At 52.9% G+C, this 22,227-nt stretch overlaps 1 protein-coding gene across 4 annotated transcripts in view; it reads left to right on the top strand.

Moving 5' to 3' along the window:
- The first annotated feature begins 8,342 nt into the window (after nucleotides 1-8,342).
- Nucleotides 8,343-22,227, top strand: part of ST3GAL1 (ST3 beta-galactoside alpha-2,3-sialyltransferase 1) — an 89,322-nt gene continuing 75,437 nt past the window's right edge. For 2 of the 4 annotated variants that reach the window (XM_045078152.1, XM_045078151.1), the window contains exon 1: nucleotides 8,343-8,689. The gene's annotated coding sequence lies outside the window, so the exon portion shown is untranslated. The other 2 variants (XM_045078154.1, XM_045078153.1) reach the window with 2 other exon arrangements.

Raw genomic sequence — 22,227 nt, 5'->3', positions numbered from 1 at the left:
CCTTCGGCTCAGGTCATGATCTCAGGGTCCTGGGATCGAGTCCCGCATCGGTCTCTCTGCTCAGCAGGGAGCCTGCTTCCCTTCCTCTCTCTCTGCCTGCCTCTCTGCCTACTTGTGATCTCTCTGTGTCAAAATAAATAAATAAAATCTTAAAAAAAAAAAAAAAACCTGAGGCCATAGGTCCCAACACAACATCAAGGTCGATTCAGCTGCCTCCAGAATCATTACATGCGGATCATTAAATGCAAGAAACTAACATTAATTTATATTTGATGAGTTTGCAGTTCGACATATACAACCAAACACCAAAATATCTAGTACATCAATACACATGAAAATAGTGATGTTAGCTTACTGTGCACTTATTATATGTGCATGACTGTCTAAAAGTCACCTTATTTAAGTTTTCTAACAGCCTGGGGGGGGGACTTCTGTCATTACTCTCATTTTAGACAAAAGGAAGCTGCAGCCCCATGTTTCACCCAAGCTCAGATGTGCAGCTGCTCTCCACAAACCGGTAAGTGTTAGAGGGACCCCCCACCTGGGTGCAGTCTCCCTATGGCTTTAATGATCAAGAGAGAAGAGAACAAAAAGATGCTTGCTGGTTTAGTCTTAAGGCAAGTTAGCCTATTCGTCTCCAGAAAAATACAAAGAAATTATTTCAGGGCTTCTTTGCAATTTCTCAACAGTCTATAAGGCTGTCATCGTTATTCTTATTAAATATGGAAACCCCACTATCTCAAATTTGGATACAGGCTTGGTTTTTACTGAGCAAAATAACTTGCTCTCCTTGGTGGGGGGAGGGGAGGATGTGCAGGCAAATTCAAAATTGTAAGGCCAGCTCCAGGGGCATGTAATTTAGAAAAGAGGGAATTATAAGGCTTTCTTCCCCCAGAGATGCTATTGGCCTGGCAAAGCCCTGATATTTGGCAGCTCCCACACTGAGTACTTTTCCATTCGCATCTATAAAACATTTGCAGGAATGTTGACAAGTATAATATGCATAAGAAAGATACTTAAATTAATAATGGCCATCATTTATTGAATACTTACTAAGTATCTCACACCGAACTAATAATTTTTATATATAATCTTTCTCCTTAAAACGACTCTGGAGGCAGGTATCATTTGCCCATTCTGCAGACAAAAACTAGAAGGCTCAGAAAGTGCAGATCATCTGTCCGGCTGGAGCCCCTGTCCTACCCTCCCTGCTTTGCTGTTTCCTCTAGCAAGCACACAGAGCTTCCTTTCAGTTTCGCTGTCACTTCTTTCCTTCAATTTCCCAGGTAAAGGAGCTGGTTCTTAAATATCAGAAAACCATGATATAGACCATTTTCAATCCCTAAAGAGCCCACAATTTCTTTTCAAGAATGAAAGTGTTAACCTTGGGGTCCTTGACATATTACAAATACAGTAAATGCATTCTGCTTGTTTCAACTTTACTCAGAAATAAGTTCTTTGAAAAACATCATGGAACAAAAGGTTTCTGGTTATGAGGACACTTAAGATTATCTAAGCTAGTAGTTTCCATCCTGACAACAGTTCGCCCAAATGGCATCCCAAGTGGAAGGGCACGCACAATTTAAGTCATCTTTGTCAGCTCCCTCTTTCAGCCCGTCTTGTGCTTCTCTTTGGAAATAACTACCATAATGATAATTAATCATGGGTACTATAATATTTCCAGGATCCAGCCAGTCAATAAATATTTGCTAAATGGATTAATGGAGGTGGATACCCAGCATGCAATCCCCTTGGGTCCGACAGAGCAGGAATTGAAAACATTGCTCCGGGCACCTGGGTGGCTCAGTGCCTCTGCCTTCTGCTCAGGTCATGATCTCAGGGTCCTGGGATCGAGCCCCACATTGGGCTCTCTGCTCAGCGGGGAGCCTGCTTCTCTTCCTCTCTCTCTACCTGCCTCTATACCTACTTGTGATCTCTGTCAAATAAATAAAATCTTAAAAAGAAAAAAAAAAAAAGAAAGAAAGAAAACATTGCTCCAACTCAGTCTCCTAATGGTACAGATAAGAAAGTCATCAGAAAAAGGAAAGTGTCCAAAGTCAGATGGTTACAAAGTAGCAGAGCCGACACTTGGGACCAGAACGTCTTATCAAAAATGCTTGGTCCGCAGCTCTGTTGGGATGTCGCCGGTTGAGTGCTGTCCCCCAGCCCCTGTGGACATTATTACAAAAGGGATTTGTTTAAAAAGTCAGAGTCCTGGACCCCACCGCAGGTCTAGTGAGTTTCAAATCACTGTGAGTGAGACGCAGGACTCTTTGTTTAGAATAAGCCTGCTGGAGGCATCCTTGTGCACACTGGAGTTTGAAAAGTAGACTCGAAGGATTCCTTTTCTGGCTCCGGGAAGTAACTGGAGACTCCCTTAGCTGTGATCCTTCTCCTGCTTGGGGTCAGAAGGAAGAGCCACTGACCTGGGGGGCTATCTATAAAGGTATGTTCTTGAATGAATTACTGATTCCATAACCATTTACTGACAAGCACCCCGTCCTCAGGCCTCTGACCTTGTCCCTTTTCCTTTTCCTCAACGTCCCCAGGTGATCTCCCATTCATATCTGGTTTCCACCACCACCTGTTGCCTGCGAATCTAACAGCCTCAGCCATTCCAGTTAACCTCAGCTTCCCAGACACGTGGGGCAGAGGTTAGCCCACCCTGTGCGGTTCCATCCAAACTCCTGACCCCCCCGAACCCTAAGATCCAATGCAGTGCTTCTACCGTTTCATGCCTCTGGTTTGGGGGACGATTTTTGCAGGATAGGTGAGCAGAACAAACCACAAAGGAAGGTCCCACAAACACGGAAATGTGACAGGTGGGAAAAGTACTCCTTTCTCCTCCCTGAGTGCAGTGTTTTGGAGATGGCTTCCATCCACCATCCACAAATCTCACTATGGTACTTTCAAGAAATAGGGCCGGGATTGCTGTGTGTTTTCCTTTCATAGACCGAGGGATCCGAGGGAAGAAAATGTTGCCAGCACTGAATCCGTTCCTCAGCATTGCCTTCAGGGACCAGAGATTTTTTTCTAGCTTTTAGCCCTATCACATGCATGCTGGTCTTGCCATGAAAGATGGCTGTCATCTCTTCAGATGTCCTGTGCCCCTCCGTGTGTGTGTGTGTGTTAACTATGTAACTCTGTTGCAAGAAAGAAGTAGGGGATGGACGTTGGGAGAGCGTACTGTCCCTGCCGGATTTGTCGCCAACGCAGAGATGAAAGTGTTCCTCTCTTCTCGTGGCCCCTGACCTGTCGTGGGAGTGTCCTGCTTGTTTTCTCTCCTCTGAAACGTATCTGCCTCTGCCCAGGCTTTTGCACCTTCTCAGGTCAGAGGCCGGACACCTGGATTATTGGAACTTTTCCTCCAGTCTGAACAAGGCTGCCCGAGTGGTCTGGCCGGCATGCTGACATCACTGTGTCCTCAGCGCCTCTTTCCAAACGTGAAGTCTCCGAGATGCCAATGGCTCTCTGGATAAAGCCCAGACGACCCCGCCTGGTTTGCAAGGCTGTGGGTGACTGGAGGAGCTTATGCGTTCCGCACACCGCATACACCCTAGTTCACCCGGAGATCTCAGAACACCTGTCTCCAGGAGCTACCCCCGGGTGGAGGAGGTCATCCAGGGGACATGACCGCCAGCTGAAAGGACAGCTGGCCCAGGACAGGTGGAGGATCTTCATCCCCGCCCTTGTCCTCGGAATGTACACCGCGCCTCAACCACACCCTGTTCCCATAATGAGAGCTCTTTTCCGGGGCACAGCCGTCAGAGGTGTTGCTGAGACCACCTGGACAGTGTCCATCACTGAACCTCATTAAAGCCCTCATTAAAGAAGTTTATAGACTTCTAAGATTCTAGAAGGTAGATTCAGAGGTCTACTCATCTCAAGGCCCCCAAGATAAGATTTACAAGTAAATTCTCTTGCTTATTAAACCCGACACTCACCAGCCTCTTTCTTTCGTCTGTCCCTGGCTTCTGTGCATGGGGCCAGTTTCAGATTTCACCCCAAATGCTCTCGATCTTGTGAACCAACACCCTGTAAGTGCCCACCTGTTAGCCTATCACAGCGCAGCCCGAATGTGTTGGAATTCCCCGCAACTCCGGTCCCCTGACAGATCGTTGGCTCCTGGAGGCTGGGGACTATGTTGTGTCCACCTCCGTGTCCCCAACACTTAGCACAGTGTCTGGTGGGTTATGGTGGGCCCAAAGTATCCAATGACTGCTGTCCTCACCACAGAAGACAGATAGACGGAAAGACAGACAGACAGACACACACACACACACACACACACACATGCAACCATGTGAAGAGGGAGCCAGATATCAAAGAGATCATCTACAAGCCAAAGAAAGCCAAGGACTGCCGGGAGCCACCAGAAACTGGGAGAGAGGCTCGGATTCTCTCTCAGAGATTTCTCTCTATCTGAGCTCCCAGAAAGAGCCAAGTCTGGAGGCACCTTGATTTCAGACATCTGGCCTCCTGAACTGTGAGCAAACACATTTCTGCTGGTTTGGGTCCCCCAGTTTGTAATAATTTGTTATCACAGTGCTAGGAAATGATCACATCCAAGAAGACTGAACCCAGGGACAAACATGTTTAGGAGTCAGGATCCTCTATGGGTCCCATAGTCCAGAACAAAGAGGCTCAGCTGATATAGTGAGGATGGCTAGGAAGCAGAGACAACAGGGCTTGCATGAGACCCCTAGATCTTTATATACTGCAGGGGCTGGGGAGCCCCATGATGGCTGTTAGTGAAATCTTCAGGACCCAGCAAGATGGAGATCCATGTTGATTTCAAGGACATAACAAATGTCATTTAACCAGAGCTCCTGGACTGAATCATGTCTGCTATACAGGACTCAAAAAGAAAAATACTGGGAGGAAACGAAATGAGAAACCTACACTGGGACCACATCAAGGAGGACCTTCACTGCTAGGCTCAGAAGTTTGGATTTTCATCCTCAGCCATTAGGAACCATTGAAGTTTTAAGGATTTTGAGCTTGGGAATGCCTTGTGGCTTCAGGAAAAATGAATCTGGCTATAGTCAGATCTTCCGTATCAGTTTTCAAGCATCTGGCAGCAAGTAACAGGACTGTGACCCAAAGTGGCTTAAACAAAAGAACTGTACTGACTCATACAACAGAAAGCCTAGAAGTATGCTTCAGGTATGGTGTGATCAGGGCTCTGGATCTACTAAGCTTTGATTTGGCTCCTCTCATCAGCACAAGATGTTTTCCAGAGGAACTGAGTTACTGAGTTAAAAATACTTGCATGTTCATGTACGGTTGGAAGTAAAGAGAAGATTCCCAGGATTCAAGAGGACTCCTTTCCTAGAAGACACAGCATATTTCTCTCTTTATCTTGTTGATCCAAACAGAGATTAAATCTACGTTTTCCTGAGCTGAATTCTGGCGCAAAAGAGAGGGCATTCATGATTGGACAAGATTAATCAGCTGCTTTAGTATGGATGGGGGGTATAATATACATTAGTGTAGAGTGTGGTTGTGTGTCTGTTCTGCTGGCTCAAATGCCCCCAAGATTCCCAGGGATGGAAGGGTCCGGCGTCCCGCATTCCCTGTGATGTAAAATGTACAGCTCTCCTTCCACATGCTTACTCTTGAGATGGGCACATGCTGCCTGGGCAGCCTGTTCATGGTTGGGATTGTTGATGACCCATGATCCAGGGAGCCCTGCCAATCAGACTCCTCTCCTGGAAAAACTAAAACCCGAAATAAATGAACAGTGGGAAGTGAAACTGGAAGGAGCGTTCTGACAGTCATCAGGACTTAGAAGGGCTGCGGCTGCAACCACCAGGAAAATAGTAGGGCAGACCCCAGGGCTTAACAGAGAATGACTGTGGGCAGGGAGAGAACAGAGCAGAGAGAGGGCGAGAGGAAGAGGAGAAAGATGAGGGAGAGAAGGTGAGCTACGGAGCCAGAGCTAGAGTGAGAAAGACTGGCTGTCTTTCTCCTTCCAGCTTCCCTCAGTACATCCCTCTGTTACTCCTTTTATCTAAGGAAAAGTGGGGCCTCCCAAACCATGGTAAGGAAAACACTGCCCCCAAACAAGCCACCAAGTACACAGCAGCTCTGAACTTTGAACGAGGCGGCCCCTTTCTGCCTAATCACCCAGATGGCATCAGGACCCATTAGGATCCTTCCATCTGATGCGTGAAGAAAGGGGGTTGGGGGAGGACGAGATCAATTTCCTTCGCCATTATTACTGACAGATTTGCAGTTGCTCATAGTACGTGGGGGAGGGTGTGTGTGTGAGCATTAAATCGATGTCGGGGATCCCTGGGGGCACTCACTGTGCAGACACTCCCAGCAATGACTAGGACGCTGTTCTTGGGCAGGGCATGTCGGGAGACACACTCAGCGTGACAACGGGGAATGCTGTGACACACCTTCCTCGATGTGGGCTCCCGGAAAGGTCCAGGGGCCTTGGAGGCGCTGTCCCCATGGCCTATCACAACCCTAGAGTAAACAGAAGGGTGGGGGAGCCTTCTCTCCTACTTCCCAAGAACTATATTACAACAGAAAGGATGTGGGCCAGAAAAAAAGCCTTGCCAGGTTACCCCATCGGAGCCTGGGATGCTCATCTTTACAGAGACGGTGATGATTTATGCATGCTTCACCACAGAGTCATTTAATTAGGAATTCCCATGTCACTGTGGAGTCACCTAGGGGAACTGCCAAGAACCTGGGGCTGAAATTAAGTGCTGACTTTAGTTCTTGGCTGCAAGTGGAAAAAACAGCTGGTTGATCGGGGCCACTTACTTGCCCAATCTGGTCTCTTCTCCAGACTGCTAGGATATGATGGTACAGTCCTAACTACTAAGTAGTTAATTTCCTAGCGGTGAATTTCTCCCTCTCCCCTCCCCCTCTTTTTCAATCTGCTCCTTTCTACTTCTCTCTGCTCTGAAGAGCTCCTGTTTCCTTCCAAGGCCAAGAGCTCTCCTGGACCAACCTTTACCCATTCCCTGGGGCAGGCCACCTCCCTGCCCAGGGGTGGAGGCGCAGGCAGGAGGCCACCATCGAAACAGCTAACTTCCACTCGGTACTTATTATATGACTGGCATAGTTTTAAGGTTCAACATGTATAGATTCAGTTGATTATTACAACCACCTTCCGGGCTAGACAATTATTAGGCCCGATTTCACAGAAGAGGAAACTGGGGCAGAGGGCTACCTTATCTAGTCTAAGATCACACATCCAACGAAGGCAAGGCAGGATCAGAGGCAGAAAGTCCCATCCAGCTGGCCCTAATCTGAAGCACACACTACAGCGTCCCTCTGAAGAACGATGGGCTAGGGAGCTATCCCCCTTCCACGGCAACTCTCCAAGGTAAGCAATGGAAGCTGGAAGAATTCAATGTCCCTGAGGCCACACTGTGCCTTTTTCCTCTTAGCACTGCTCAGAAAAACTTGTAAAAGAGGTACAATCCCTGTGAGGGGATAAAAGCTGTACAGCCACATTTTTTTAATGCCTCTTAAACCTTGTGTCCAGCATTCAATCTCTAAGCCTGGCATTCTGCCATTGAGCAAGATGTCTCCAATGCCCCCACTTCCCTCTAACGGAGAAAGGGCAAACCCGAGCCCCAAACCTGAGCCAGAAAAGGGGTCCGGTCTCAGGAACCCCAGCACCAGGCCTCCCCGGGTCCGACCCCTGCCTGGAGTCCCGCTACCTGGCGCTCGCCCTCCTCTGGACCGCGGCGGTGCAGCCTCCGCATCTAGGAGGAAAAACCCGCGGCGGGCAGGCGAGCCGGGGCGGGGGCCGCTCTGCGGCTCGGAACGGGGCCAGGGCTCGGCCCTGACCCGGGCCCCAGCCCCGCCGCGGTCCTCCCCTCCCCGAATCCCACCTCGAGTCCCGCGCCCTTAGAGGAAGTCGGCGGCTTTGCCCGGTCGCCAGCGGGGGATCGGCCTCTTCTTGCTACGGTGCGCGCCCATCTCGGGCTCTTCGGGGGCACCGCCACGTCCTCTCGGTGGGCGCCCGTCGCCTCCTCCCCGGGGCTGACCCCACAGGTCCCCCGGCGGTTCTTCCCTTGTCTCGCCAGCCTGTGGGCGGCGGCCTCGCCGCGGAGAGTGGCGGAGCTGTCCCTGCAGAGCCCTCTCTGGGCGGCGATCCTGTCCCCGCGCCGCCTCCGGCGTCTCCAGCCTGGCCTCCGCTAGCCGGCTGCGGTCCACGTGGCTCCGGAGCTCGCTGGAAGCCCAGAGCGAGCGGAAAGCCGAGCCGAGAGCGGGCGGAGGGGGCGCGGGGGGAGCGCGGGCCCGGGGGGCGGGCGCTGGGCGGAGGAAGGGGAGGGCCGCGCGCCGCCGAGGCGCCCGCCCCCCTCCGGCGCGCCCCGCTCCCGGCCCCGGCCGGCCAGGGAAGCGGCCCCTCCCCGGCCGCCCGCCCGCCCCTCCCGTTACACCCGGGGGAAGGTGTTCCCGAGACCGCTCCCATCCTCACCCGCTTCCCCGCTTCCCCGGCTCCAGCCTCTGCCGGCGGAGCTCCACTATGCCAGACAGTTTCGACACTTTGCAAAGACAAAGACCAGAGGGAGGAGGAAGAGGAGGACGAGGAGGGAGAGGAGGACGGAGCGCTGTGAGCTGGAAGGGGGTCGAGTGTTCGGGACACCCCCCTCTTATTCTCCTCGGAGCCCCTCATCCCCAAAGCCGCGGAAACTCCCGCGTGTCTTCAGCTGCGGTGAGTGAGCGCGCCGAGCCCAGCGCTGCCGGGGTGCGCGGGCGGCTGCGTCCGCCGGAGTTGGGGCTCGGGCAGTTTCGAGTGTGTTCTCCGAGTGGAGGGGTGATTGCCCGGAGCCGGGAACTGAAGTGGTCGGGAGGGGTCTAGGAGGCTGTGACAGTGGAAGTGGGACTGAAGACCCCCGGCGCCTGGAGGAAGACAGACGTAGGGAGACCCCTTCCCCAGCCACGGCGTCACTGGGGTCTTTGGGAGAGGGAGGAGGCCCCAGAGGAGACTGGGGCTCCGGGATCTTCAGCCGTTATTAGAAGAGCTGCTGGGACCTCAGCGGGGAGCCTGCGCCGGTCCGGGGCAGCGGTCCCCGGGGTGGCACTGCACCGGCGCCAGGCTGGAATCTCCCGGGTCGGGGCCGCCAGAGGGCGAAGCGGCCAGCGGGGCCGCGGCTGGGATGAGTCTCTTCTGGGCGGCCCGCTCCGGCGCCTCCGAGTGGGAGCGAGGGGCGCGGGGGCGCGAGGAGGCTGCGGGTGATCGGGTCCAGCGGCAGCGGGACGGTGTTGCGATCGAGCCTCCAAATCCGCTGCGAGCAGGAGCACATCCGGGAGGTGGCCATCGCCCCCGGGGACGCCGCCGGCCCACGTTGCTCCGGAGACGGTGGAGAAGTTGGCGCGGTAGCTGGACGTGGCGCGCTGGGCAGGGAGGGGTTGGGTGGGCGCAGGGCAGCGGGGCGGGGGTGGTGCTGGTGGCAACTGGAAACTCTTGAGTCCGCCCCAACCCCGTTAGGCGCCGCAGCTGCAGCGAATAATCTGACAAAAGTTAGCAACTTGTCTGCGTCTCTCGGGTGTGTGACCCGCGTGGGGCAGGGGCCGCTCTTTGCCAGAGCGCGGGGGCGGGCGGCCGCTGCTCTGGGGCAGAGCCCCCGGATGGGACCACCGCTAGATTCGGAATCGGGACCGTGGCGCAACTTTGAGCTCCTCCTTTTGCCCAGCGTGAGTGTGTTTGAGCGTGACCTTGCGGGAGGAAGTGCGGCTGAACTTGAGATGGGGGTTGAGACTGCGCCCGGTCTGCCTTCTCCTTGCCCCAGGCCCGGTGTCTGGGGAACGGCGTCTGCAGAGTCTGGGTTCTGCGCGGCGGCGGGGCCGGGAGTCCCTCCAGCCTGCCGCCCGAAGGTCCTGGCCAGCGCCGGCCGCTCGCGGGGCTTGCTGGGGGCGCTCGGCGGGTGGACACGTGCGCGCCCAGAAGTGAGCGGGTGGTGGGGGCTGGGCGGGTCACTGCGTCTCGCGGGTTCTGCGTGACCCGCAGCCGGAGACAGCCCCGTCTCTGAGGGCAGTGACCCCCTTGCCCCGGGGCCGCCTCAGGCATCCCCCTGGCTTTCACGTGCCCACCTCTGGGGACTCCTCGCCTCTTCTGACTCACCCTCCTCGCAGGCCCCGCAGATTTGGGCTGAGACGGTCCCCCAGGGAGACAGCGAGCGCCCACCCCTGCTCTGAGGCCGAGTGTGTGTGTTGGGGCGGGGAGGGGGGAGCGCGGGGAGAGCGAGATTAGCAGGGAATTAGGCTGTCCAGGAGTCGTCGCCGCCGCGCCTGACACACAGTAGGGAAAGGCTGTTGGCAAAGGCCTGTGGATGAAACGCGCAGGCAGGGGCCGGACGGTCCCTTCTCTCCGTGTCTTCCCTACTGCCTCTACGGAATCCATGTTCATCCACCTAATCCAGCCCTTCAGGTTTCTAGACGCGCCTTGCGCACCTACTACGTGCGGGGTTCAAAGCTGCGCCTTCTTAGAAGCTGAGGGCGGAGTCGCCGGGTGGTCTTGCCCCCGGGAGCTGCGTTGGGGTGCCGGGACTTTCGCAAAAGGCAAGGAGCACTGCCCCCTGCCGGCTGTTTTGGAAACTGCCGCTTGGCTCGGAGGTGGGGAGGGGGCCCCAGAGGCAGGGTGTCTGGTCTCCCTCAAGATCCTGCACCTTCCCCGCCTGCCCCAGACACCGCGGCCCGGACGTGTTCTGAAATCCCGTGGTGGACTAAAAATACCCACCAGAGTTCACCATTCCAGCCTCCGCCGCCCTTGCCCAGATCCGGGTCCCCCATCGTCTCCCTCTCTGATGTTCCCGCAGCGGACTCGAACTCTCTGAATCTCAGTTTCGGTGTCTGTAAAACCGGGTCCTTATTGTTACCTTCCAGATGTGTGGCACAGAGTGTTACATGTAATTGTGTGAATGTGTGTGCATGTAGGGATATGCACGTTTACACACTCACCCTCCACGTGCATGTCCGCGTGACCTTTGACTTCAAATCAGGGAAAGGGAATCTCATCTTACAAAGAATTTGTTTTTGCTGAATAAATAAAGAAATAACAGAATGAGTAGGGCGGCCGCTACTGTCTTTGGACGACCCCACGAGCCTGGAAATGTGCCGCGTCTGCCTTCTCCTAGTCCCGCATTTACTATCCAGGCTTTACCCCTGGACAGAAGCAGGCTCTTGCTCCCACCTTACTGGGTTGGCAGGCCACAGGGTGCCTCTTGAATGCTGCCCTGAGAATGGAAACAGGAAGTGTTGCCAGCAGTGAGGGCCAAGGGCTCTCTGGGGGCGTGGATTCTGTTGCTCCAGGCTCTGCCTCAGCAGCCGAGGAGGCTGACTTCTGACCAGCCTTCTCGCTGACCTCAGGGCTGGGTTCCCTCTTGGAGGCACAGACTGGCCATTCCCCCAGCTGGGTTTACCAGCACCCTGCTGAAGTTGGGGACCTCCACAGAATTGGCTATCTGGAGCCTTTGGTCCCCAAGGTATGAGGGCTGGATCCATCTGTGGTTCTGGCCTTGAGGGATCCTTTTGGGTCCTGGAGCTTCAGGGGTCTGTATGGCTTTGTGCCAGGTGGGTCTCCGTGGCCCTCTGCACCAAGCAGCCCCCCAGGCTAGGATAGCTTCTGGAAGCAAACTCTCAGCAGCCCTCCCTCCCCAACCCCCAGGAAAGGGCTTCTTTGAATCACCCGGTCAGTTCACCTTGCTTGAGTCCCTTACTTTGTGGTTGCTGACTCAGAGGCGTTATATTTGGACAGGGCTTTTTGTCTTATGGGAGCTAAACCCTAACCCTCTCCAGGCTCCCTCCCACACCATGTAAAGCAACCAAAGTTAAAAAAAAAAAAAAAGGAAGAAGAAGAAGAAGAAGAAGAAGAAGAAGAAGAAGAAGAAGAAGAAGAAAGAGAAGAGAAGAGAAGAGAAGAGAAGAGAAGAGAAGAGAAGAGAAGAGAAGAGAAGAGAAGAAAAGAAAAGAAAAGAATCTACCAGTCATCTCCTTATCCTGCTTCACAGTAAATCCTATATGCACCAAGGACGGACGTCATTGGCAACTGGAGTTGTTGCTTGGCCCAGTCACAGAAAATTCTGGAATAAGTTTCACAAGCACTTTGTTCAGTTGTGGAGCATGTGTGGAAACTTCATACCCCCCTTGCAGACCCAAGGATCTGAAAGCTCTCTCCTCTAATTTGGGCACACAAGACCAGCCTTGGGCCCCAGAGGAAGCCTGCTCTAGTCCCCTAGGGCCAGCACTCAATTGCTCTGTAACTTGGCACCCACACTGTTCCAGGCTCTGGTCTCAGTTTCATTCTCTGCAAAATGAGAGGTTTGCAGTTCTGCTGACATGGCCTTGGGGCCGTTAAAGCCTTTCTTCATGAAGACAGCCTGCACCCTGCTTGCTTTTGCTCCAGCTCCATCCTCAGAACCGTCCAGATATTCCTGGTGTCACAGAAACAGAGCCATCCATGCAGGGCCTCCTCTCTTCCCTTGCAGAGAGTGCTCCAGACTCCAGAGCCCACGCCCAATCAGTGAAGTCATTCACCGGCAATTCTCAGCACTGGACATTGAGTTGGCCCAGAAGTTTCAGAGTCTGGGTTCTGAACTTGGGCAGAGCTGAGGTGACGTTTGTGGAGACTCCCAGTGATGCATGTGGCCAAGAGGAGCTTTGATGCCCTCACTAGGACCAATTTTACTCCCACTCCAGGAGCTGAAAATTTTCATAGAAATCATTTTATTCAATCTTTCATATTAGTGAAAACAATACTGAGGCCCAGAGGGCCTCACTGGGTGACAGAGCTGACCTGGAACGCTCCCCAGTCTCCTAAGCTCCCAACTAGGTGAGCCCTCTCTGTTTCCCCTCCCCACACCCATATTCTTTTCTGCAGGTTTACATCTCAGTTTCCTCATTGGAAACCAGCATTCCTTGGGAGTCCTGGGGTTTTATGGTTTCTTGGGTCTTGTTATTGGTTTCTTTGTTTTGATTTCAGTTGAACCAATATTTATTAGGTATTAATTATGTTCTGGTCATCATACAAGATGCTGAAAATACAGGGTTGAAAGAACATGTGATCCATCCTTCCCCCCCAACCCCTGACCCCTGCCTTCCCCCAGACGTCACCGTGTGCTGCAGAGGCACCCAGGGGCGTGAAGAGTACGTTGCAGTGGTTTGTACAAGGGGAACACATGTGCGTGCAGTGAGAGGCTGGGGCAGAGAAGGGAATGGATTTCTCTGCCTCATGAGACCCATGGGAGGATTCACTGAGAAGGTAGAGTCTGAATACCTAGGAGAACCAGACTTTCAAAAGCAAAGGTATTTTCTTCCATGCACTGAACCGGTATCTAATTAAAGTGGTGCGTGCCCCACGTGCCCCAGAAAAATAAAGTAAAATAAAATAACAGACCAGACATAGGTCTGTCTGTTCTTCATGGTTCTCAGCCAGAGTACAGGACCTTGAATTGGGATCTTCCCAGGGTCATGGGCATCACAGTGATAGCGTGTACGATAGAGACTACCTGCTTTGCTATACTTTAAGAAAAATAAAATGCGGTGCTTTATCTCTAATCCTTGTCCTTATGCTTGATCTCAGATTTAAATGGCCGTCTCGGGAGATGGGGTTAAAGGATGGTGGGCAGCTTGTGCGGGGACAGTGCCCAAGTTTTCAGGCACAGGACCACATCTAACTGTGTGAGCTCAGCAAGCCTTGCACCTCTGGGGCTGGGGCTGAAGTGCCGGTGGGTCATTTTCTCTGGATGCTCAGTGAGGAATCAAAGATCCTGCTCAGGAGCCTGCCCCTGGAGGGGCCTCCTCATAGCCCAGCTAAGAGCCTGTGCACGAGAGTTGGCATGGAAAGTGCTCAATGCTCGAGGCACGGTATCCAAACAGAGCATGTGCGAAATAGAGAAGTTGACAGAAGGTGGAATGTTCTAGAATGCTTCCATTTGACATACAAGGCTGGTGTTAATGTTAAATGGTTGTCAATAACCCCCACTGGAAAGAGCCTAATGACGGGATTAGAGTACAGCTTGCTTTTCTCATTGCTGAGGATTGATAAAGAAACTCAAAGGTTATCTCTAGGGCACAACACAGGGAATTACTAGGAACAGAGATGTCTGGGTTCCGAGGGGAGTACACAGGTGAGGGTGCGGCATGCCCCGGGCCCCTCCTGCATGGTGTTCTTTTTTTTTTTTTTTTTTAAATAAAGATTTTATTTATTTATTTGGCAGAGAGAGATCACAAGTAGGCAGAGAGGCAGGCAGAGAGAGAGAGAGGAGGAAGCAGGCTCCCTGCTACGCAGAAAGCCTGATGTGGGGCTCGATCCCAGGACCCTGGGATCATGACCGGAGCTGAAGGCAGAGGCTTTAACCCACTGAGCCACCCAGGCGCCCCCTGCATGGTGTTCTTGACTGAGTAACAGGTGTGATCTGTGACCAAGTTGGAGGCACTAGGAGGGAACTATCTATCATGGTTTACACTGGGACAAGCGTTAGATAAGACATTGGCGTCGGAATACTGCTATCTACATGAACTTCAATCTATATCTATATCTATATCTATATCTATAGTCAGGAACCATCTATCATGGTTTACACTGGAAAGACTGTCAGATAAGTCGCTGGGGTCAGGATACTTCCTTCTGAGTCCAGTGGATCCAGGCAGGGCCACCACTGGCCTCGGACTCAGAACTCCTTGCTCCTGGTCCTGTCCCACTCCGCCTGCTCCTGGCCAAAGACCTTGGCTGTGTCCCTCAAGTCCTGAACTTCTTCAGAATCTCCCGTTTCCTCAGTTGGTAGATGGCACCGTACAATTCCCACCCTGCCCAGGGGGGCTTGGGAGGGGCCCATAGGATGAGGCCATGAACCTGCCTCATTGGTAATAAACTCAGGAGCTTCTAATTTTTATTAAGTATTTAGGGTATGCCCAGAACAGGGGCAAGTATTTTAAAAAATTGACTCATTCCGGGTTCTGGGAGGAAACAAACGGAGCAGAGACTTTAAAAAAGGGAATGTCTCCAGAGCAGCCAGGAATGTAGCAGGACCTGAGCAGGTTCCCACCCTCAACCACCAAAGCCCCCATGAGGCAGATGGAGGGATGGGTGGGGGGAACCAGGAGGGTGGCAATCAGAGCTCATCAAAGCCTCTGAGGAAAGCCTCTGTCCTCAGCCTGGCAGGTAACAGCCCTAAGAATAGGCTGCCCCCTTGCTGTGTCCTGCCTGCTTTTCACTATCTTGTGCCACCAAGAGCTGCAGTCACTCACCCAGCTGCCAGAAGCCAGGGAGTTCCTTTGTTGGAGTCTCTCAGCAGCTGGACAGGTCTGCACTCACCTTGCACTCACCTGTCATCTTGTTTGATCCTTCAGCAGCCAGGGGCCTGGCTGGCCCCAGGATCCTGGAAGAACAGAGCTGGAGGTGGGAAGGAGCTCCCTTGCTCAGGGCCACACCACTGGTCAGAGCCCAAGTTTGAACCCTTGTGTTCTGTTCCCCTAGTAAGATGCAAGAATCAAGAGGAAGATGCTATTACTAAGACCTTTATGTTTTCAGGGCACGGGGGTGGCCCAGTCGGGTCAGCTTCTGCCTTTGGCTCAGGTCCTGCTCCTGGGTCCTGGATCACCAGGCTCCCTGCTCAGCGGGGAGTCTGTTTCTCCCTCTGCCTCTGCCCCTCCCCCGTGAGTGCTTCCTCCACCCCAAATAAATAAAAAAAACTTTTAAAAATTAAAAAAAAAAGACCTTTACATTTTAGGAAGCATCTTTGAGAAGCAGAAAACTTCAGTATTAAGGTTTTGCAGTCTGAGGCTTATCACTTACTGCTCAGTGATCATATCACCTACCTTCCCTGGCTCTCAGTTTCCTCTTTTGTCATGGGGATGATACTCTGTACAGTTGATGTGGAAAATGAACGAGTCACTCAATAGACATTAGCTTTTTTTCCCGAGAGGACCAAGGTTCCAACTTGGGTGTGGGGGCTGGCTGTACCCCCTCTTGTCCTTCTGGCCTATTCCGTAATCAGATAGTACTGTTTGAATATTTTGATCTTAAAAGCTTTTCCTTCCAAAGATACCTGGGGATGTTTGGACCATTTCTTCTGACTCTCTTTGTGTGTGTGTCTGTGTACATGTGTGTATGTGTGTACTTTTTCTTCCTCCTCTAAAATATGTAAAAGTTATCTAACCAGAAACCCTTAAAAGAATATGAAATATAAGTTAAAAATCTCAGTAATCCAGAGAAGTCGAGAAGGAAAGAACATACATTCCAAATTATTGGCGGAATTTAAAAAGGGGTTTCAGATGACTTTGGGTAGGTCCCCATGTGGGTCTGCAAAGAAAATTCTTTCTTTGAATTTCACCAGCTACCTTCAAAAGCTTCAAAACTCAAATAGATATCATTGTGATAGATTATGCTACATTTAAAAAAAATCCATTTGAGTCCACATTGAACTAACAAACTAGAGTGGCTAAAAATTCCCTTCATGAATATTTACTTAGCAGAGGGCTCTTGAGAAAAACTCAACCAAAAAAAAAAAAAAAAAGAGAGAGAGAGAGAGAAGAACCACAGTGAGAGCAAACCCAGCTTCCTCTCTAAATGAGAGGGTGGAATGACTCCAAAATATTGTTTCATGCTCAAAGAGCCTAAAACAACTCCACATGACAGATGAAAATCCATCTAATTGGGCATTTACCTTTTCAGAGATAAAAGGCTCAGCGGAAAGGAAAGAAAAGGAAAGAAGAAAAGAAAACCTCTTTCCTTGGAAGGCTCGACTGGAGCCCAAAATAAAGCCCACGAGTGGCTTAGCCTGGTGACGAAGGGCTGTGTCCCCCCCCCTTGCCTTTCTTGAGTGTCACGTCCTCAGAGAGCCTCCCATGGTCTGAGAACGGAAACCCCTGAGTTGGCGTTCACAGCCACCGGCATCTGCAACCCTGATCTGCTTGGACTCCAGCTCGTCTAAGTGCTGGGCTAGGATGAGGGTCTTCCCCATGTTGCAGTGGAAGTGACGAGCCCAAGATCACAGGGTCCCCGCATGCAGATTTTCCTTCTGAGTGCCCAAAATTACGTCTCTGTTGAGTGAGAGGGCAAAAGCCCATGCTTCCAATTCGTCTTCTTCAGCTCCCCCCTCCCAGCCCCCACCTTCTCACCTTGAACTGTCCCTACAGTTTACCGTTCCCCTCGAGTAGGTCCGCATGAACCGGAACCAGAAGCCGACTTGGCTGAGAACCAGCTTTGGCATTAGGAAGTCAGATCGCTCCATCCCCAGGGGAGGCCTGGCGGGGAGGGGCCCAGGGAAGGTTCTGCTGGTGAAGGGGTGTGGGCCCAGGGAGGCAGATCACCCCAGAAGCCCCCGAAAGAAGCTGTCAACAAATAACTCGGACATGGACATTCGGTTAGTTGATTTCCCAACCCTGTAGTTATTTTGTATGTAAATAATCTTGTTAAGGTGAGGAAGTCAGCAAGCGCGAGAAGTCAAACGCAAGGAATAAAGGCAGAAACAGAATTTAAAAGAGAAAGGGAGAGACACAACTGGCAGATCCTGGGAACCAGGAGTCTTGCTTCTAAGTCTTTTGCAGGTGAACTGGTGAACTGGCAGGGAGCTGGGAGGTTGTGTGCATTCTGTCCTTGACACGGAGTTCAAAGAATATCCTTTCCATTGGTGGATTTCCTAGAAAACCCCAAGAGTTGAACTGTAGAGGCTAGAGTGATGGCTATCTTGGGTTACCTGTGGCTGGGGTCTACTCTCAGCATCTCCACATGGGGCTGGGCCAGGAGGCGTGCTTTCCATCAGCAGACTTGACCTTTCCTCTAATAGGACTTTCCTAGTCTCCATAACAGCCCTATAAAATTGCTGCTCATACTTTGTCCCTAATCCCATTTTACAGATGCGGAAACTGAGGCTCAGAGAAGCGAAGCCACTTGCCCCAAGTCACATAGCTAGAAAGTTGGCAGAGCCCAAATTCCTAACGGCCAGATCTCCACCCGTGTAATTCCTGGGATCATCGCATATCTCTACATCAGGGAGACTGGGAAGGGTGAGGCAGCTTCCCTAAGGGGTGCGGATGGAGAACACATCACACCGGGTATCCGTCCCAGTCCACGGGTGGGGCTCCAAGCCTCTTCCCATATTCCCCACTTGTGCTGGTTGGATGGGTTTCTTTAGCTAACCCGTGGCTGTCTGACGGGAGTTTAAATCTGCGCGGAGTCCCCGTGTTGCTGGTTGGAAACCCTCACCCTCTGCGTTGTTGTCATACATGGAATTCAGAGAGCCCCAGGGTGCCTGGGGATTGAGAAAGGGCTGGGAGCCAGTCGCAGAGCACAGACAGGGCTGTGAGCAGGAAGGCTCAGTCTGTTCGTCACCAGACGTGTAAACCCACCCACCTCCAGCGCCTGCTCCGAGTAAAGTGATGAGTAAAAGTTGCTCTGGCAACATTGAAAAATTCCCTTTTAATAACATCGTCACAATGGAGAGAAAGGTCTGCTTGTTGTTCCTCCTTGAAAACACTGTTTTTTGGTTTTTGTGTTTTTTTTTTTTAATTTCAGTTTTTTAGTGTTCCAAGATTCATTGTTTATGCACCACACCCAGTGCTCCATGCAATACGTGCCCTCCCTAATACCCACCTCCAAGCTCACCCATCACCCCCTCCCCTCCCTCCGAAACCCTCCGTTTGTTTCCTACCACCTGGTGGAGAGTGTGATGAAGAAAGACGGTTGCTTGGGAAACACAGGCGCTACCACAAACAAGAATGTCCTTGTTGGGGCGGGGGGGGGGGGGGGGGGGGGGTGTAGGGCAGTATTCCTGGTCGTTCCTAAAGCAAAAATCTGAAATTTCAAACCTCAGTCTTTTGGTGAAAAAGGAAATTAAATCAAAAGAGGACTTGAGAAGCCCGTGAGATCATGCACCACCGCCTAAGAGAAATTTCAAATGAAAAACAAGCCTCTCGGAGTTGTTTGAAGAATTCGTGCCAACAGAAGGTCTGCTGTTAGTTTTCCTTCTCTACCTGTGGCGGGGAACAAACTGAAGAAAACCGATCTGGGAACTCTAGGATTAGAAAAATTAAGCCGATGTCTCTCCCAAACCAAACAACAGTTTTGGGTATGAGTATGTCTGCTTCCTTGCGGACCTGCCCCGGGGATGAAGTAAAGGAAGTTTCTCTTATTCTCTGAGTGGGGGGCCGTGGTGTCAAAAGCTGTGACCTTTACAGGAGTGGGTGGAGGGAAGGGGTGTGTGAGTAGACTGAATGATAACCAAGTGACAGAGGTGGCGTATTTGCAGAGCACGAAACAAGAAAGAATCGTAGAATCCCAGCATTTGCAAAGAGGCTTAGCGGTGCCCTTGTTTCAACCTTCCCCTAGTCCAAGATTTCAATTATTCATTCTCTGACTCACTCATTGATTTGCCCAATAAAAAACACTGGCTCTGCCCCTCCTTAGCTGTGTGACCTTGAGGGAGCTGCTTTACCTCTCTGTGCCCTGCAGGGTGTCCACCCTAAGGGCTTTCTAAGTGCGTGCTCCCATCATCTGCAACATCATGCACGTTTAGAGGCCTCTTGCTTGATCTCCCACGAATTGGCTCCTCACTTGCACTCTCCTATGTGGTGGTTTTTCTGTCCACTTGATCACTAGATCTGTGCCCCGCACAGTGACCCTTTGTCCTCTGGACACCTCTGTGGATGAGGCAGCTCTTCCTTACACAGAGCTTCCAACCATGGAGGGCTTCCCGGAGAAGGTGGTAGGGTGCAACTTTCGGGGATATCTGAATTTAAGGCTGAAAGCGTGGGCTGGGCTGTGATGTGCCCATTGGACCCTAGGGTCAGGTGAGCACACCTAGGACAAGGCATTGTGGGTATTCCCTGCCCCCTGTTTCATAGCTGAGCAGACGGCTCAGACAGAAGAGAGGCCGGACCTGTGCGGTTCCTCAGCCTGTTAATAGGCAGAGCCAGGGCTGGAAGCCAGCCTGCAGTTTCAAGCTGCCAAGCCCTGCCTCCCCGCTGGGTTTCCTCTCTGCTTGGGAAGCTCAGGATGTCCTAGAGAGCGAGACGCCCGCTCCCTCCCCAGGCCGGCAGCCAGGGACCCCAGCAGCTGGGTCTCCCACAGACCCCCTGTACCGGGCTGCTGGTGGGCTCTTACACCCCCACGTCCCAGACCGCCGGTGTCCACAGGGTCCTGCAGACCTCCCTCCGAGCAAGCCCGTGCCGGGTTTTGTGAATTCTGGCTGCTGTCTGCCCTTTTCTCCTTCCTGAGTTTCTGCCCAGGAAATACCATGTACTGGACGTTTTGGACTCCTTTAACCTCAACAGGGCTCTGTGGTCATTCCTCTTATTGGTGTTTTGACAGTTGGGAAAACCGAAGTTCATTGGCATTGGCCGTTTGACCTAAGGTCCCCCAGGTTGGGTCGAGTCGGGGGCTGGGACGACCCCTCTCACTCCACCACGACTGTCTCCCCATGGGCACATGGGCCAGAAGTTTCCTGGGTCCAGTGTGTCTGCTCCCACTGCCCACACCAACAGCTGGTCAGAGCCTCCCTCCTACACCTCCCTCCCCTTTGTTCTTGAGAATCAGATAAGAAGCCAGAAGAACAAAGTCCCCCCTTCCCAAGCCATATTTCAAAGGACTATAAATAGGACGGTTCAGGGTGGTGTCCCAGGTCACATTCGGCATGGACAGATTTTGTGTGAGGCCAGCCCTGTCCTCTGGCTCGAGGTTTCCCTTGTTCAGCACAAGCTTCCCTCCTCCCTCTCATCCACAGAATCTTGTTCGAAAGTCCGTAGTCAGGCCTCCGGAATTAGGCCTGTGCTTGCCTGGCAAACAAACCCGCGCGTCGCGGTTCCCCGTTCCTCCCAGCTCTGTGTGTGGTTCTGGGCAGCACCGAGGAACCCGTGGGGCCCAGAGGAGGCGGAGGCAGCCCAGAGACCTGCGTCTCCCTGCTCTGAAGGCACGTTCCGTTTCCCCAGCGGGGAAGGCCTGCGGGCAGAGGAGGAGGGCAGGGCCCGCAGAACATGGGCTCTGGGGCAGCTGTGGGACTGGGGCAGGTGACTTCCATGTCAGAGCCTCAGTCTCCCCACTTGTGCTCTGGGGTAAAACCATCCAGTATTCTGGTTGGGAGTTGAGAGAAATAAAACAGGAGAGGATGAGGGGGAGCCCCAGAGAACAGACAGGTTCCTGCTGAAAGACCTGGTGACAGTGGCGGTCAGGGTAGAGAGGCCCAGTGCCCTCTCTGGAGGAACCCTGAGATGGAACCGGGCCCCTCCCTGTCATGTGCTCAGAGGAAGGGGGTGTCAAGAGAGGAAATGGCCAAGGCTGCGGTTTGGGAGCCCTGCACGGCCTGCATTGTTTCAGTAATGAGGGGCGGCGCAGGTCTCCCCGTAGGAGGGATTCAGCCAGACCCACGTGGGAGGAACCCCAGCGGATGGAGGCTGGCAGCGGCCAGGAGGGAGTGTCCGGAGCCCCGCAACTGGGACATGTGGGGGAGATCACCAGCCATGTCGGGGTGTCCCCCATGTGAGCAGCACCCATGTCTTTGTCTCTCTGGGCTCTGAGAGCTGACCATGCTCGGTGCTGGGAACCCCAAACTGAAGCTGCTTGGAAAGAGCTGGGAACTCAGAGCACAGATACAAACTAGTAAACTGCGCCGCCCCCCACTCGTGGATCTGTGGGGGGGTGTGTGCGCGAGGGAACACGGACTGAAGACCTTCTAGGGTCCTGTCAGGCTGGAGAAGGAGGAAAACGGCTATGGACTTGTAGGAGGTGGCCCTGACTTTGAACAGCTCCTTGGCAGCTTTCCTGCCCCGTGGCCTTGGGCAGAATACCCGACTCTTGCAGAGCCGCAGTTTGCACATCTGTGAAATGGGGATCTGCCCCCACCAGAGGACTGCTGCAAAGGCTGCGTGAAGTCAGGTGCACGAGATGCTTAGCTCCGGGCTGGCGTCCTTGTGCGCTCATCCATTCGCCCTTGGTAGTGATAACCTCTCCCAGAGAAGCACCTGCCCTCCGCGTTCAGAAACCCCCTCACTCCGAGGGCTGCTCCCAGTTGAAGCCCTCCCGGTGGGGGCGGGTCCGCGTCGGAGGACTGTTCCCACCAGCAAGCAGCTGTGTTCCCTGCCCCATCTGGCGTGTTTCCCATCAGCTGTCGGGGCCAGGAGGGGAGATGCAGCCCCATCAAGAAGGGGCCGCTCAGGCCCTGCACCCTCCGTCAGCCCCAGCACCGTGGCTCCCTCGCCCTGCGCCCCTCACCGAGCCTGGCCAGCAGCCCTGCTCCAGGCATGCCAGCTCCTACTCCA

Source organism: Mustela putorius, unplaced genomic scaffold (genome assembly GCF_011764305.1).
Source record: "Mustela putorius furo isolate JIRA1106 unplaced genomic scaffold, ASM1176430v1.1 tig00000228_pilon_pilon_pilon, whole genome shotgun sequence".
Classification (NCBI taxonomy): domain Eukaryota; kingdom Metazoa; phylum Chordata; class Mammalia; order Carnivora; family Mustelidae; genus Mustela; species Mustela putorius.
This window is presented reverse-complemented; position numbering and strand designations above follow the sequence as displayed.